The sequence below is a fragment of the Tenrec ecaudatus genome, chromosome 6 (assembly GCF_050624435.1).
Source record: "Tenrec ecaudatus isolate mTenEca1 chromosome 6, mTenEca1.hap1, whole genome shotgun sequence".
Lineage (NCBI taxonomy): Eukaryota > Metazoa > Chordata > Mammalia > Afrosoricida > Tenrecidae > Tenrec > Tenrec ecaudatus.
Genome location: NC_134535.1, coordinates 32,738,540 through 32,754,709, shown reverse-complemented (window position 1 = coordinate 32,754,709; position 16,170 = coordinate 32,738,540). Strand labels below are relative to the sequence as shown.

Sequence of the window (16,170 nt, the reverse complement as noted above, 5' to 3'; positions counted from 1 at the left end):
AACCTTTCTGGAACATTATTTAAATCAAAATGATAGATCTATTAACCCTCTGACCCAATTCTAGGAATGTGCTCTGTGAAAATAGCTTGATGAATGCCCAAAGATAATTATGCAAGTAAATTCTTTGCAGAGTCTATTTTTAAATAATGATTTAAAAATCAGGAATAATCTAAAGGTCTAATCAATAAAAGTATATGAACACTATGCATTAAAAAGGATAAATTAGATCTATCTCAACTGAAATGAGAAATACATTAACATTGTCCTAATATGAGGAAGACAGTTATATAAACAGACATAAAACAATCAAGACATACACAGCAACCTGCTAATAGTGGTAACTTCTGGGTAATAATACAGAGACCTACACACCTTCAATATTTTACTCTTAAATTGTTTATTGTGATAAAAATTCATATATCCAAATTAGCACATTAGCAAGGGAATTCATTCACATCTTCTCATCCTATAACTGTTATTGTCCAATAAATGATTCGACGTCAACTGTAATTTAAAAGAACCTTAAACCAAATTGCCCATCGCTGCCTTCAAACCAATTCTTAACCCTCCCAACTTCATTATTATTTACTACTCATCCACACTTAGAATTCTGAGCCATTTTCTATTCTCTGAACTTCCCATCTACCAAACACTCATCCATTAAAATGTTTCTTTTACCCATCCCATTTTCTCCATTTCTACTTATGACAAAAACTTAAACACATATCACCTCATAACTAGACTATTATAATGACTTTTTGCTAACATGTTTTTAATATTTTCTTCCTTTGGTCCACTTCGCAAACTCTTAAACTAAATTAATATCAAAATTGTTATGACTTCTCCTTCTAACTCAAAAGCTCCTACATATGTAGTGAAGCCAACCAAAGTAAAAATGAGTACTACAGAACAGATTGATATGTATACAGATAGGTGTGTGTTCTATTCTCCCCACCTTCCCCCCGCTCCTGGTATGGCTACTCTCATTTCTGTTCCTGGATTCCATGTGTCATGAGCTCTTATCTGTACCTGACTGCATAAGACCTCTTTGGAGTACAGAAAAGTAAGGATGTTGGCGGATAAGATGTGCCTGACACAAGCCACATAAGCTGAGACTTTTGAATTGTGGAGCCGGCAAGGAATATTGAAAGTGCCATGGACTGCTAAAAGGACAAACCTATCTGCCTTGGAAGAAGTAAGGCCAGAGTGCTCCTTAAACTTCAACATGTTGACAGGAGAGACCAGTCCCAGGAGAAGGACATCATGTTTGGGAAAGTCGAGGGGCAGTTAAAAAAAAAAAAGAGGAAGGTCCACGGTGGGTGCAACAGGCACAGGTACAGGAACAATTGGGAGGATGGTAGAGGACAGGGCAGTGTTTTATTCTGCTGTGCACAGAAGGTCACAATGGGCTGGAAGTGACTCAATGGCACCTAACAACACAGAGAACAGAGGATTGCCTGGAACTATGAAAACTCTTTAAACCTGGAACTGAACCTGCCCTGAAATCACATTTTAGTCAAACAGCAGGGTGACACACAAAATAAAGATTATTTCTCATAATGATCAGCGGTCTACTTAAAAACTATCAGCATGAACCCAAAGGTCAACAATCACCCAAAGGCAAAGATAGGAAGAGGAAATGAGTTTTGAATAGGAAGCAATTAGAACACAAGAAGAATGCTGACACATTGTAATAGATGTGACTAATGTTACTGAACAATTTGTGTGGAAATAAGAACCTAACTTCTTGCTGTGTATACTTTGACCAAAAAAATCAATAAAATGTAATTTTTAAAAGAAGGTTCCTGTATATAAGAGTCAAAACAATTTAGCCTCAAGTCCCTATACAATCAACCCTAACCTATTTTAATTTCATTTCCTACCATGTGCCAAGTCCTACTCCAGCTAAAATGATCTACTCACTCCCCTGAACAATATATGTGCCACGTACTCTTGCTCATACAGTTTTTGTTTTGGTTTGTGACTCCTACTAATGAAAATGGCTCATAGTGTTAACGATAATCACTAACTCTTCTACATCTATGGCTAAATATGAGTAAGGTTAAATGTAGTGGGCAAATTTTAGGTAGCGATAGTAAATAACTTCCTGACTCAAAGTTAGGACCCCGTGGGATTCACTTGCTAATACTCTTTTAAGAACTTTCTACTCCTGAGATAGTAAGAATATCTCTGCCAAAAATTACTAATAAGATTTATGTAATTCTTATCAAAATTAGAATGAATTTTTGCATTTGCTCTTAAGTGGAAAAATACATGCAACAGATTTAATTATCTATTTCTGTATTATTCAATCAATCAATCAATGAAAATTTTGGCAAAGTGAATTACATCATACTCAAAAATTACATCGTACTCAAAAATATCATAAATAAAAGGCCTCATAAGTATAATTCTTGGAACTTCAAAAGCAGTACTACCACTTAATATGCAGGATTACAACAAAAGAATTTCTATATACTATATTTACTGTATTACAAAAGCTTTCTGGTGAAAACAAAAATCCTAATTCTACAGTCTTAAATGCTGTGGATAACAGATTATCAATCTCTTAGATCAAGAAAAGAAAGACTATCTTCTACTTCCAGTAAGTGAAGGACTAGGCAACTTGAATAAAGTCCCCTACTCTAGAAAACTAGAATAGCTGTGTGTGTGTGTGTGTGTGTGTGTATACATATACACACACACACACACACACACATAATATATATAAATAATTTTAATTTGCTCAAAGAGCAGAAAGCCTAAAACAGAAGAAACAGTTACTGAGATGGGAGCCCTGGTGGTATAGTGGTTACCCGTTGGTTGGGTTAACTCCAAGGTCAGCAGTTCTAAAACACCATCACTGCGTAGTTACAGTCTGGAAAACTCACAGGAGCAGTTCTATCCTGTCCTATGGGATCGCCATGACTTGGAATCAACTCAATGGCACTAAGCTTGGGGTTTTGGTTTTAGATGGGGTCAGGTAGAATAATGATACAGAAATTGTTATTTGGGGTCACATTTCTACTATGGACATTTGCCAGTTGCATAGCCTTTAAATAGGATGCTGAAAGCCTTCTCACAGCACTGAAATTCAAAGAAAGGGAGACAGGAACAGCAAGGAATCAGCAAGTCCTGGTAAACTTTCTTAATTTTGAATACAGATTTCTAAAGACTAGGGGAAAAGATTATCAAACTAAGTAGCAAACTATTTTAATTGCAAATAAATGAGACACAGTAACAAATAACGAGACTCATAAAATAGCACAAATTAAACCCACAAGAAAAACAACTGATAAACATACTAGGGTGTCACAATTAGTTATTAGGTACAGATTATAAAAAAATATTAATTATTAGGCTGAAGGAGATAGAAAACGATTGAGGATATTGGCAGGGAATTTCAAATTACAAAAAGAAAACTGTTAAAAAGTATAAAAATGAAAACTTAACCCAAATCAAGAGCTCAATGAATGGGTATAACCATTCTTATGTGTGTACCAGTCAGCTCATACTCAGACACCTTAGTGTTAACAGCGCGAAATGCTTGCGACTCAATCCTGTGATATTTTCGTGATTGTTGGCACATTTGAGCACATTGTTGTTACTTTCTTTTTAATCAATACATCAGTCGGGGACTTTCCCGCATTTTCACAGACTTTCTACTATGCCAATGTCTAGACATTGGTCTTTCATTGCAATGTGTCCAAAAGCCCAGGTCTTACCATGTAGCTTAGAAGGAATTTATATGAGTACCGAGATATATTAAAAGGATATATGCAAAATACAGTAGGAAAAAGATGCAAAGAATAAAGTAAACATGTCATTTCAACAGACATATAACTGGAGTCCCAAAAGAGAGCTAGGGCAGGAAAAACTATCACAAATGTGGGGGGAAGAGCCAGCCCCGCACAACTAATCGCGGGTTCTATAGGCGCAATTGTACAGTTGAGATAGATAGATAGATAGAGGCATATAGAGCATGAGAGATAGAAGAGCAATTGAAATAATGGAGTCAGACACATTTCATAGTAGCATGCTCACCTCCTAGACGCCATGACCTTACCAGGCAGGTCTGTGCATAGGATGAGCCACTGCTAGGTGGGGCAGAGACCTGGCAGCTGGCTGGAGACCTGGCAGGAGGCTCCAGGACCCCATTAATTGCTAACCAAGGGTTGTATCTACTTAGGAGGCGTGATTACAGAAAACCACACATCACAGGAAGGGGCAGTACACAATAGGCATACACATGATAGGAAGGGGATGTACAACAGGCATAGGTGGGATGAGCTAGGGCTGTACACATGATAGGAAAGGGAGGAACTAGAGGCACACATGTGATAACATAGGCGGACCCTAGATTCATGATGGCAGCCTAACATTGACCACCCTTGGATGGGCTTGACCTCTCTGGGGTCTACTACAAGGAAACAGTCAACTACTATCCTTATCAGAAGGGAGTGGGCCCTACTTGTTGCTGGATAAACAGTGGTGACTGCTTGCTCTAGAAGGCTGATAACCCCAGGGATAATAACCCCTGATCTACTTCTGATGACCTCCAAGTGTATAGTCATTAGCAAGCAGCTAAGTTTGGCATATATTTGGGGGAGACAACTTGGGAGAAATCTTTCTGTTTCCCACCTACAAAATAATGGTTTTGACAAACTCCCCAAACTGATCAAAGATACCAAATCTCAGATTTGAAAAATTCTAAATTTAATAAACCCCCAACCAAATGAATTAACAGAAATCTACACAAAGGTGCATCACATCAAGATAGCAAAATCCAAAACCAACAAGAGAGAAAAATTGTCTTCAAATGTTGAAAGGACTCAAAAAAGTGACAGGGGTGGGGTGTCAGGGGAAGCCAGCCCCTAACACATCATTACGGGTCCGGTAGGCGCAATTATACGGCGATAATAAGTAAAGATCATAGTAAAGTCATAGAGAGCATGAGAGATAGAAGTGAAGTATAGAAATAAATGGGAGTCAGTCACAATTCATGGTAGCATGCTCACCTCAGCTCCACTCGATGGTCCGCGTGGAGGGAGAGAGTGTTTAATGGTAGCCCCGGCCCCTTTTATATTCTCTTGGGATGTGCAAGCCCCAGGTGAGGACATACGTCACAGGAAGAGGCTGTACTATAGGCAATAAAAGTAATGAGGGGGTGGTCTAAGGACATACATGCGATAGAAAGAGGGATTGGGGGTATACATGTGACAAGATGGGCAGACCCTAGATCCAAGATGGCGACCTAACCTTGATCATCCTTGGGCGGGTTCGACCTCTCTGGGGTCTCCAAAGAAACAGACAAGTACTATCCTTATCAGAAGGGAGTGGGCCCTATTTGTGGGATAAACAGTGGTGACTACTTGCTCTAGATGGCTGATAGCTCTCAGGGAGAATAACCCCTGACCTACTTCTGATGACCTCCAAGTATAGTCTGGCATATATTTGGGGGAGACAGCTTGGGAGAAATCCTTCTGTATCCCACAGTGGGGGTGACTTAAACAGTAAAAGACAGACCACAATTACGGTGTTGTGAGATTACTTGGTATGGCTCTTCTAGCCAATCTATGTAACTTCCACAAAATGGATGCAGGGATTAAATGAAGTGTAGAACATTCTAACTCAAGGACTGGTTAGTTTTGCCACTCTGCTGGGTAAAAGAGTGTTATCCATGCCCTTACAGAGGGTTGCAGGGAGGAGATGAGCCAGTCAGGGTGCTGGGTAGCAATGATGAAACATACACCCGTCCTCTAATGCTTCCTACCCGCCTCTCCCACTATCATGATCCCAATTCTACCTTACAAATCTGGCTAGACCAGAGGATGTACCTTGGTACAGATAGGAAATGGAAACACAGGGAATCCAGGACAGATGAATCCAGGACAGATGATCCCTTCAGGACCAGTGGTGAGAGTGGTGATATCAGGAAGGTGGTGGGAAGGTGGAGTAGAAAGGGGAAACCAATCACAAGGATCTACATATAACCCCCTCCCCCTCCCTGGAGGACAGACAACAGAAAAGTGGATAAAGGGAAATGTCGGACAGTGTAAGACATGACAAAAAAATAATTTATAAATTATGAAGGGTATGTGAGGGAGAGCAGGAAGGGATGGGATAAATGAGGAGCTGATACCAAGGGCTCAAATAGAATAAAATGTTTTGAAAATGATGATGGCAATAAATGTACAAATGTTCTTGGCACAGTGGATGGTTGGATGGATGGTGATAAGAGTTGTACGAGCCCCAAATAAAATGATTTAAAAAAATACAAATAGTCGTCTCAGGAGCAGAAACAAGAATTCCCACAATTATCAAGAGAGAAGAGCCACCAGCAGAATATGATCAAAATCTATGCCTGAAGTAGAGGAAAAAGAGGTCACAGCACTAAGACCAGGAGGCAGAGTAGTCATGCTGAGACCTCGAGGTAGAGCAGTAGACTTCCCACCCAAAGTGCAAGGCAGAGGTTGAGGGGTCACATGGCTGAGAGGCTGACCAGGAAGAGACACGGCTGCTGGCATGGCTGAGAAGAGGTGCTGCTGTGAACAAGGACTTTATCTTTAATGTTTTCTGATCCTGTGTGTAGTACCTGTCAAATTCCCTAGTACACCCCCATAATTGTGAATATTGTATGAGACTTCTGTGTGGTCACTACAATAGATTATCGGTGAAGCAGGGTGCCCTGGGAGGGATGCTCAGCTTAAAAATGGAATAAAGGAGGAGAGTAGAGGAAATCACAGAAATCTTTCCACTAGCAAAGCCAGAGGAGGCCACACGACCCCAGTGACACTGCATCAAAAATGTACAACAATCTTCAAAGTACTAAATTTCTATATAAATGCATATTTAACAAAATTTTAAAATAAAGGTATTTTTAAACAGAAAATTCAATCTAGCAAACACACACTTATGGAAATAGTGAAAGGATTCTTCATACACATGGAAAATTATCTCAGGAATTAAAAAATAGAGAAAATTTAAATATAAACAATTCTAACTGAATGTTGGGTATACAAATAATATCTTTATGGATGTTTACATATATAGGATTAAAATATATGAAATTACTTGTATATAATTTAGAAGAAATCAAGTGTTAAAGGACACACATGCTAAAATGCAGTGGCCCAAACAAGTAACCAGTATACAGTGCCATTAGATCTTTCTCACAAAGAAAATGTAGCAGAACTACCTGGTAAGGAGTTCAAAAGAATGATATTTAAACTCCTTCAATGAATTGAGAAAGATCGAGAAAATCACAGATGCCCTCAAGGAAAATAGAGGGCGAGAAAATTAGAAAAAAATCACTACAAGAAAAAGGGGATAAAATAAAGATTAGAAACCATAAAAAGAACCAACAGACACTGATAAAATTAATAGAAAGATTTCAAAAATAAATAATGCACTCAAAGAGCAAAGGAGTAGAATTCAATCAATAGACTGTCTAATTAATGGGTGTAAAGGTATCTCTCAATACTAATCTTCTACAGGGAAAAAGAAAAATAATCTAAGAAAAACTAAGAATTATGTGGAATACCATCAAGAGAAATAACTCATGGGTGAACAGCATTATGGAAATAGGAAGACATTACAAAACGCATGGAAAAACTGTCAAAGAATTGTTGAAGGAAAACTTTCCTAACACCACGAATGACATTCCCTCACTGCCATCAAATCGATTCTGACTCATAGTGACCTCACAGTACACAGTAGAATTGCCCCGAGTCTTCAAAACTCCCTTTGAGAGTTCAAAATCTCATTTTTCTCCCACAGAGAAGCTAGTGATTTCAAACTGCTGACCTTGTGGTTAGTAGCCCAACACATTACCCACTATGTCACCTGGACTCCTTTATGAAAGACAAGAAGATATGCATTCAAGAACTTCAACAAATCCAAAATAGGGTAAACCTCAACAACAACAACAACAAAATCACAACATATCATAAAACTTTTCAAATTCAAAATAAATAAAAATTTTCAAATTCAAAGACAAGGAAAGAATCCTGAGAGCAGCTTGGGAAAAAATGAAGTTATCTACAGAGGGGTAACAATAGGGCTAAGTTCTGATTTCTCAGCAGAAATCATGCAAGCAAGGTTGTGAATAAATGACATATATAAAACTCTGGGGGAATACTGTACTAAACAAAAATTATGCATCAGACAAAACTATCCCTCAAATACAATGGCAAAATTAGACCTTTCCAGATATGCTGATTAAAGGATTTTATAAAAACCAAACTTGTGGTAAATATTAGGAGAGTTGTTGGCCAGAGAAACAAGAGCAATGGGTAACAAACCAAGATTAACATACATAATATACAAGTATCAATTTTTTTAAAATCCTACAGTACTGAAAATAGGGAAGAGAGGTATCAGTTTGTAATGAAAACAAATACTTGGGAAATACAAAAAATAGTGGGGTTTTTGAACAGTCAAAAAGAGGAAGTGAAATTGATTTCTAGATAGAACTTGAGAAGAAATTCATTAGTTATAGGGTAAAATATACTTTTCATCAAAATTAAAGAGGAAAACTGGATATTTATTTGCATGAGGAGAAAAAAAATCCCACATCTCAGACCATAAACAAAACAAATTCAAGATGAATGAAAGAGCTAAGATGGAGTAAAATGTAGAATTATAAAGATCATAGATTAAAAATGGGGACAAGCTCAGGGGCCCTAAAATATGACATTAATACACTATCAAACATAATGACAAATACACAAATACCAGAAGACAAAATAGATGACTGGAAACTCAGAAAACATGCATCAAAAGATATCACCAAAAGAGTATAAAGAAAATCTAAAGACTGAAGGAAAATTTTTGACAATGATATATTGGACTAATCTCTAAAATTTATGGAAACCTTTAGCACTTCAAGAAACAAACCAACCAAAATGAAAAACAAACAGAAGACATGATCTGACACTTCACAAAAAAGACAGGCAACCAACAAACGTAAGAAAAGCTTGTGATCATTAGTTATTCAAGAGATGCAAATCAATGAGCTATCACCTCACGCCAGCATTTAATAGCAAAATTTGAAAACAAATAATGGTGAGGGTGTGGAAGGCCTAGAGCTCTCATACACTGCTGGTAGGGCAGACCCCTGTGGAAAGCAGGATTGCACTTCCTCAGAAAGTTGGGAATAGACATGCCTTATGACTAGCAATTCCTCTGCCTAGCCTATATTCTGGAGAAGAGCCACGATGCAGATACATGTTCATCGCAGCACAAGAGTCAAAAGACAGAAACAACTTAAATGTCCATCAGTGGAAGAATGGATAAACAAACTGTGGTACATATACACAATACAGTATTATGTTACATTCAAGAATAATGATGAAATCTACAAAATACTTCATAATATGGGTGACCTGGAGGACATTATGCTACATAAAATTCACTAATCACGAAAGTCCAAATATTGTATAAAACCACCATTATAAAAAGGCAAGAAGAGACTTTCAGACAAAAAGAAACACTTTGGGGTGGTTACCAGGGCTGGGAGTAGAAGGTAGGGTGAGAATATCATGAGCTAGAGGGCAGACAGGTATTAACTTGGATAACCAGACCAAAAATCAGACTCACTCCTAGCGATCTCCTAGCAGTTTTCCGAGACTGTAACTGTTTACAGGAGTAGAAAGCCAAGTGTTTTTCCCACGGAGTTGCTGGTGGTTTCAAATTGCCAACCATGTAGATCGCAGTCCAGCGGGCAGCCACAACACTACAGGGAAGGTAATATAAAATTAAGAAAATATGATGGAGGCAAGGGAAGGCACTGGGAGGTTTGCAAGAGTTAAAGGAACAAAGGTAAATACTAATACATGCCCAATCCAGCAATAGCAGTTATCTGTAAGTACACCCTTGGATAGTCACACAGGCTGAACATGTGCGGTAAAGAGAGTGGGAGTGTAAGCACAAATACACACAGGCTTGTCAAGGGATATCTGTATTTACCTTTGCTGCAAACAAACCCATGAATGTGCTGGAGCATACAGGGAGCAACATTATGAAAACTTCTTAGACTTAACTAAGCACCTTGAAGGAATGAGTTACTGGGCTAAAGGGAATTGGGGAAAGTTTTTAAAAAATCATAAAAATCATAAACACATATAGCACAAATGATAAGCTCTAGTGTAGCCTATGGGCTTTAGTCAATAAAAACAAATCACAATTGATCCATCAATGATAACAAATTTACTACACACATATAAGATGTTAATAATACAAGATATAGTATATAGGGACAAGAGAAAGGATACTGAAAAACTGTACTTTCTGCACAGTTTGTGGGGAATGTAAAACTGCTCTAAAAGTATGTTTTTCAATCTTAAAGATTGAAAATGACCAAAATTATACAGCTTATGTTCTGCAAGATATCTCATGGGATGTTAAAATCTTACCACAATGTAATTAAGCTAAAAGTCACTACAAAAAGATAAATAGAAATGTCTCATATGCTTAGAAATTCATTTCTAAATAATTCATGAAAAAACAAAAGGTCACAATGGAAATTAGAAAATACCTAGAGTAAATAAAAATTGATGTTATAAACTAAAAGTTATGAGATACAGACTGCTATTTCTAGGGAAACAGAAAAGACACTTTTTCCTGCCCCTGCCATTAAGAAAATACCCAAAATATAAGGACTAAAAACCTCTCAAATTTAGTAAAGACAGAAATATACAAATTAAACAAGTGAAGCAAACTCAATACAATCAAAGGAACCCATTTCAAGATATATCACAGTCAACCCTCTGAGAACTAAAACAAAGTGCAAGTCTTAGAGCGGCAACTGCGAGGATGGCGCACAACCGTTCATCCCCAGCTAGTGGTAAGGAGCCCTGCGTTCCAGTCGTGCTAAGGACCAGCCGGGAAAACCCATGGCTGTCAGAAAAGGTCTTGTGGACAATCAGTACAGGCACCACCAGCAGCGTCAGTGGAGACTGCATGGGGAGCCAGAAGTCCAAAGCCTGCCCAGCGATTTTGAGAACCACTCCTAACTTTGGCTCTCAACAGAAGCCAATTTGAGAAACCTGGGTCCTTATTCTACTTAGCAATGATGAGGTGGACACCCCTATTCTTGGTAAAGGAGTATCAGAAAAAGCTGACTAGAATTTTTTGACAAAGATTTTAAAGTACCAATGATAAGAAATGTTTAAATGAGCAATTACAAGTCTGAAAGAAATTTTTTAAAACAGGAAATTACAGGAAAAAAATATATGTCTCAGCAAAGAAAAAGAAAATAAAAATTGAAAGCCAGGGAAAATTTTTAGAACTGAGAAATACGACTAAAATTAAAATCCCAGTGGATGAGCCAGCAGCACAATGGAGAGGAAGGAGAAAAGAATTACTGAACTGGAAGATAATTGAAATTATCCAACCTAACCAATAGATAGAAAATAAATACATAACAAATGCTCAGGGAGCAGTGCGACTAAAATAAAATATCTGCCACCCATATCAGAGTCCAAAAGGAGAAAGAGGAGGGAGCTGAAAAGTGCTCAGAAGAAAAAGTAGCTGAGAAAATCCCAAATTTAATAAAGGCACATACATACTACTTCAACAAGCTGAGTACATTTGAAGCAAATAAAAACATACACATGAAAACACACTATAGTTCTGAGGAAACTAAAACAAAAAAAAATTCTTAAGCAGTGACTGTGGTGATGGGTACATAACTTTTTGAACATACTAAAAACCTAAAAACCACTGAACTGTAGGCAAGTTTTACATATGGAAACCACTTTATTAAGCACGTTATTAAGGTGTGCCGATTATCTCTCAAAAGCACGGTTTAAAAACACATTAAACTGAGTAAACATGAAAATACAAAATATCAGATGTGTCTGACACAACTAAAGCAATAAAAAAACAAGTTTATAGAACTAAATGCAGTTCAGAAGCGCTAGTGGGTTACATGGTGGGCTGCTAATCGTGAGGACAGCAGTTCTAAACCCAGGTTGCTTGCTACATGAGCAACAGATAAGGCTTTCTACTCCCATAAAAAAGTTACAGTTTGGAAATCCAGAGACAGTTCTCTTCTGTGCTACAGGTTCACTGTTAAGTTGGCTTCAACTCACTGGCAGTGAGTTTGGTTTTTGCTTCTGGAAATGTACAGTTCAGAACAGAAGGAAGTCACAAATCAATTATGTAAACCTTCACCTTCAAAACCTAGGAAAAAATAACCCCAAATATATACTCAAGTAGAATAAAAAGGAATAAAAGCCAGTCCCCATGGAGGACATCATGCTGGGTAAAGCAGAGGATCCGTGAAAAAGAAGACTCCGCTATAAGTGAGCTCAGCAAGGTCATTGAACAAAGTTGAAAATGAATATTCAGAATTCAATTGTGCTTTGATATATACCAATAATGAGCATGCAGACATCAAAAAATGTAATTCAAGACTATTCACCTAAGCCTCATAGCTTATGAAAAATTAACTTTAAACTATATCACAGCAAAATGTAAACTGGAAAGCTATAAAACTTTGGGAAACAAAGAGAAAACCTCTAGTACCTAGAGCTAGGTAAAGAAATCCTAAGCTTGACACAAAAAAACACAACTTTAAAGGAAAAATTAATCAATTGATTTCTCTCTAACTTTCTTGCTCTGCAAAAACCCCTGCTACAACAATGAAAATAAAGGCTACTAATAGGGAGAAAGCATTTGCAAACTATATATCCAACAAAGGACCAGCATCAAAAATAGGAGAAATTATCAAAACTCAACAGTAGAAATGCAAAAGTCTAAGGCAAAAGAAATGAGACGTTCACCAAAAAGAATTTACAGATGAAAACATGCTAAACAAACCGCAATAAAATATTAATGCATGCCTATCAGAATGACAAAAATACAAAATAGTGACACTGCCAAATATTGGCAAGAATGTGGAAAAGCTGGATCACTCATGTATCGCTGCTGAGGAGGTAAAATGGTAGTCGCTCTGGAAAACAGCTTGGCAGTTTCCTTCTCATTAAACTCCATCAGACAAGTCAGCAATTATACTGAGTATTTATATCCCAGAAAAATAAAAATTTAAGGTCACACAAAAACTTTTATATAACTGCTATGGGTGATCAGTTGGATGGTCATAATAAAAATAAAAACATGACAAACAAGTACTGATGAGCACATGGAACACTCTCAAACTCTGTTGGTAGGAATGTAAAAGATGCAGATGCTGTGGGAAACAGTTTGGCATTCCTCGACAAATTAAACACAGTAATTCCACTCTCAAGGATACATTGGAAAGAACTAAAAACAAGTACACAGACAAATGGGAGTCTTAAGTGGCACAAACCTCAGCAAACCCATTGCTCATGAGTCCACTCTCACTCACAGCAACCCTACAGGACTGAGCAGAAGGGTGGGTTTCCAGGGCTATAGTCTTTAAAATAAGCCGGCCACGTCTTTCTCCTGTGGAGCAGTTACAAACCTCTGGCATTTCCGCTACCAGTAAATCACCTAACGAATGTGATACCAAGTTCTACTACTAGCCAAAATGTTGGCAGTCTGAACCCGCCCATGAGCACCCTGGAAGAGAGGCCTGGTGAGCTGCTTCCCAAGGGCACAGTCTTGAAAAGTCCATGGAGCAACTGGCAACAACTCAAATATTTGTACATGAATTCTCGTAGCACTAATTCCACAAAAGCTCAGACTCAAAAACGCACTGCCTTCGAGTTGGTGCTGACTCGCGGCAACCCTATGGGGCAGGTAGAACTGGCCCTGTAAATTTCTGAGACTATATATAGCCTCTACAGGAGTAGAAAACTCCATCTTTCTTCAGAGGAGTGGCTGGTGGTTACGAACTGCTGATCATGCAGTTAGCAGCCCAAATATATATATATATATATATATATATATATATAAATTTATATAATATATATATATAATGACCCAGTGGCCATCAAAGGATAAATAAACAAAACAGTATATACATATACTAGACTACAAATCAGATATAAAAAGGGATGAAGAACTAAGACATACCAGGAGGATGCATGCTACAAGATCACTGTTACTATTGGGTGCCATCAAGTTGATTACGACTCATAGAAAAGCCATGTGATGAAAGTGCTTCATAGGACTTTTCGTAGCTGTAATCTTCACAGAAGTAGGTCACTAAGTATTTCCCCCAGTGGAGCAGCTAGATAGGTTCAAACTGCCCTATGATGTATCCCAGCCCAGGCCAACTCAACTCCACAAATCCAATTCAAGTTCCTAAGTCCCTCTTCAGACTCCATAGCCACTTACAATGGCGCAGAGAGGTGAGGAGGAGGAATGTAGGCAGAAGATCATGGGTCATTACGTGCAGAGTCGCTTGGATGCAAGGTTGATGGAAATATGGCAGGGCACCAGCAGCCCTCAGAGTCCCAGCAAGCAGAGGCAGAGAGGGAGGGTTTCCCAGTTCGGTCATTTAAAAGTCCACACCCCCCAAGGAGGTATCATCAGGCTGTGACTTGATTGACAGGTTGGATCCCACTGCTACACTTTTATACATGTTCAAGTTGACGTAAAGTCATCTAACTACCATGCACCTTGATAGAATAGGTCATTGGGCCTGAGGACTTAGATCATAGACTTGGAGAATAGCAATGTCAGTTGGCCACAAAGATAATGCTCTACATTCTCCTTTGGTGAGAAGCAAAGGGGAGGTCTTAAAAGCTCCATTAATAGCTAAAGTCTCTCAATTATTGCTCCCTCCCGGTCCAGAGTACAGAATGAAGAAATCAAAGCAGCATGGAAACAATTAGTCTAATGCAGTGGTTCTCTAATGCCATGACCCTTTAATACAGTTCCTCATGTTGTGTTGACCCCCCACCATAAAATTATTTTCGTTGCTACTTCATAACTGTAATTTTGCTACTGCTATGAATAGTACTGTAAATATCTGATATGTAGGATGTTTTTTCATTGTTACAAATTGACCATAATTAAAGCATAGTGATTCATCACAAAAATATGTAATTATATATTGTGAAATATTTATTTCTAATTCAAATAAATGATATAGTGTCTTGAAGCATGGGTAAGTCTTCATGCCGGGTACTCGCATGTGGGTGTACCCACCTGGAGATGGATAGAGGAGAAATGTCTCGGTTTCTAAGACCATTGGAAATACTATGTGTTTTCAGATAGTATTAGGCATTCCTGTGAAAGGGTCGTTTGAGCCCCCTCGTGACCCACAGGTTGAGAACCGCTGATCTAATGGATTAACGCCAATAGACCACATGAATATTGGTCTCCACAACTTTGAGACCAGAATAACCACAGGGTGTCAAACTAACAATACCACCTGCTCTGAAAAGGATCTCATTAGAAGATCCTTGTGAAAATGGTGTGAGGGAGCCACACTTGGTCTCCTTAAGGCTTCCCTGTCAGGAAGCAGGAGGTATGTCTTCAGTCTCCAGCCTTCTCTATTCTGACACCAACCACTACTCCCACAGCTGAGTTCAAAAATTCATTGCGACAGTTATAAAGAAATCGTAGATAATACGATTAGGAGGGTTTATTAGGGGAGTTAACAGGCTACCACAAGTCAAACTCAGTAAACAGTATGGATACGGTCATTGGTCCACAGCAACACCTCTCTTCACCCAGCAACCAAATGTCTCTAGTGCTCAGTCTCTGCTATAGAGACCTCGGCTTCAGCCTCTGTGGGCCAGAAAAGCCACTGGACGCTCTGCCTCAGTCTCACACTCCACACTGCTCCTGTGTTCCCTTTTCAAGGTCTCCTGGGCTCTGCCCGGCTCCTTTGCTCCATCTCATGGTCTCCATGCTACAACCTCTGATGTCTCTGGTCTCAGCCTCTGCCACTTCAGACACAGATTTTGAACACACTCTACTTGTAAAGTCCTGGGATTTCTCTCCTTTCCTAGCAAATCTCTCTCCCTTCCTGCATAGCCAGGGGAATGGCATTTAGAACTGACCAATCTGCTCTATTATTATTCCACATGGCTTATTTGCATAGTCCCACTCAATCATTTGATGGGAGTCATAGAGACATGGATAGTACAGCAATGTTAAGAAATTTCATCTCACCACAGTCCTCAATAGAATGGGAAAAAATGTGGAGCAAAATTCAAAATCATTAAAAAGACCACACTTAATTGTCAGACAAGAGATGGGGAGAACAACGGAGAGAGGATGACCCTC

At 38.5% G+C, this 16,170-nt stretch overlaps 1 protein-coding gene across 3 annotated transcripts in view; it reads right to left on the bottom strand.

The window, feature by feature from the left end:
• The window catches only part of CEP83 (centrosomal protein 83), a 131,703-nt gene that overhangs the window by 92,747 nt on the left and 22,786 nt on the right, over positions 1-16,170 (bottom strand). The window contains exon 1 of one of the 3 annotated variants that reach the window (XM_075551173.1): positions 9,601-9,731. The exons of the other annotated variants lie outside the window; for them this stretch is intronic. The gene's annotated coding sequence lies outside the window, so the exon portion shown is untranslated. Of the gene's footprint in view, positions 1-9,600; positions 9,732-16,170 lie in introns of those variants that run through there. 3 annotated transcript variants of the gene reach the window in all.